The 2,500-nt window shown below is 43.2% G+C and overlaps 1 protein-coding gene across 2 annotated transcripts in view; it reads right to left on the bottom strand.

Annotated features, from left to right (window-relative positions):
* arhgap24 (Rho GTPase activating protein 24) overlaps positions 1-2,500 on the bottom strand; it is an 81,445-nt gene that overhangs the window by 24,466 nt on the left and 54,479 nt on the right. The gene's annotated exons all lie outside the window — the stretch shown is intronic.

The following is a 2,500-nucleotide window of genomic DNA, read 5'->3' as shown; positions in this document are numbered from 1 at the left end:
TCTCCTGCTCTCTCCCTCTCTCTCTCTCTCTCCCTCTCCTGCTCTCTCTCTCTCTCTCTCCTGCTCTCTCTCTCTCTCTTGCTCTCTCTCTCTCTCTCTCTCTCTCTCTCTCTCTCTCTCTCTCTCTCTCTCTCTCTCTCTCTCTCTCTCTCTCTCTTTCTCCTGCTCTCTCTCTCTCTCTCTTCCTCTCTCTCTCTCTCCTGCTCTCTCTCACTCTCTCTCTCTTCCTCTCTCTCTCTCTCTCTCTCTCTCCCTCTCTCTCTCTCCTGCTCTCTCTCACTCTCTCTCTCTCTCTTCCTCTCTCTCTCTCTCTCTTGCTCTCTCTCTCTCTCTCTCTCTCCCTCTCTCTTTCTCCTGCTCTCTCTCTCTCTCTTCCTCTCTCTCTCTCTCCTGCTCTCTCTCTCTCTCTCTCTCTCTTCCTCTCTCTCTCTCGCTTGCTCTCTCTCTCTCTCTCTCTCTCTCTCTCTGTTTGTTTAGGAGATAAGTTAATCAGAACACAAGCGCTGGAATCTTATACTGAAGCTCCGACCTCGCAGAACAAAGTGGAGAAATCTGAGCTGGAGCCTGTGGTCAGATAATCGACTGGACTCCTGTTGCTTTACACAAACAGATCTGTAGAGTCGCATCCATATCAGGATTACATCAGAGTTAAAGAGCTGAAGCGGGTCAATTCCAGCAGAACCCGTGATAAACCATGAAGAGTGGACTTAAAAATCAGTTACATTTAAGAACGGAAAATAAAACACTCCAAATTTCCAAGAATTACCTGTCTTAATTATTTAATTAACGGCATATTGTACATTTTATCCTTTTACAGTTACATTTAACTATGTCTACAAAACTGGTCATGTGACCGAGACACTCCTCTGTCCTGAAGATGGAAGAAGTAACTCTTTTCACCACTGTTCCTTCCTTGGACCACCCACTAACAGGTGCCATGATGAGGAGATCATCAGTCTTATTCACTTCACCGGTCAGTGCTCAGAATGTTATGGCTGATCGGTGTATATTTATCTTTAAAAGAAAAGGGAGTTCATTCAGCGCTACTGTGAGGAAGGACGTTCATATGGTCAGTATGATGTTGGATATACTGATAGCGTATCATGGCGTAAAGATTAGTTTGCGATCTCTAAAAACACACCAGGTCTGTTCTGAAGACCAAACTATTCCAGATTAAAGGATGTAAGGAGCGCTATAAGAGCAGAGCTGTGTTCATACACACACCAATCCACTTTCTACTGCTGCAGCTACTGCTGGACTTCCTGTAGATCCTGAGTGACCCATGTCTCGTCCAATCAGAGGGAAGAATTTCATTCGCAAACTATACCTACCTTTTCTGCTTTGAATCGTCCTTGTGTTTTCAGATTTGTTATTGTGTTTTGTTCTTCTCAGCCACCGTATGAAACCTGATGGGACACTAAGACACAGCAAATATCTCGGGTCAGTTCGGGTCAGTTCGTCTCTGCTGACTCATTCTGCTGGAAATGAACGATGCCACGTCTCATTAAGGCTCCCGAACAGTCTGAGACAGAAACCTGACCCTGTGTTTGACGTATCTCACACTCGCTCGTGCTCCGAGTTCACAGCTGGAATAACCAGAGGATTTTATATAAAACCACATTCCAGAAGCTTCACTTTTTTCATAAGGCTTTGAACTTATTACGCTAATCCAAAACTAGCATTACTGGAGCTGTGAATTTCCCCGTCTATCATCCACACTAGTTAAAATCTTATGCTAAAGACGATCTATTAGACATGTGAAAGGTTTAAGATGACGAGAGGTCCAGCTATGTTTATCATGTGTTGGAAAGCTAATCATACGCGAGTCGTGTGCTAACATGCTTAAACATGCTAAGTATGTGTGGAATCTGTATATTAAATGTTATTACACATCTATAATATACTGTTATACATCTATAATATACATCTGTTAATATACTTCAGGCAGTGCTGAAGTTTAATATACTGTACATGGAAAGCAATTTAAACGTTTTGCCAGAATGCTAATAAATCATTAGCATGCAGGCGCTAACGCAGCTCCGAGTTCCATCCAGAAGCTATTTTAGATTAAACTGATAGTTTAATAAATTAGACTCTCAGTAATAATGTCTAACGGTTGGAGTTTTCACCTCTGTGCCTCTAACAATTCTGATTGAAGCTATAATTAGAGCTGCAGTGTTTCATTTCACAGCCCTGTCACCACCCGAGTGATGATTTCTGACCTGGTGAGATAAATCACACAGTAAATCCTCTAAGTTTGGTCCGTGACGTATTCAATTAGGAACGGCTCTCGAGCTCTCGGCTTCGCTGTCAGTTTACGGGACGCCGAGGTCATTTCCAGCCCTCAGGAGACTTTGTGACGTTCAAACCGTCGCCCTGACAACTGGGTGAGAAGACTCCGGAGACGACTGGGAATTATTTCGGCTTTGTAGCATGTTGACAAAAGAATGTAAACAAAACATAAACAAAAACGAGATTATACGACACCTCCTGAGAGCTA

The sequence above is a fragment of the Hemibagrus wyckioides genome, linkage group LG18 (genome assembly GCF_019097595.1).
Source record: "Hemibagrus wyckioides isolate EC202008001 linkage group LG18, SWU_Hwy_1.0, whole genome shotgun sequence".
Taxonomy (NCBI): domain Eukaryota; kingdom Metazoa; phylum Chordata; class Actinopteri; order Siluriformes; family Bagridae; genus Hemibagrus; species Hemibagrus wyckioides.
This window is presented reverse-complemented; position numbering and strand designations above follow the sequence as displayed.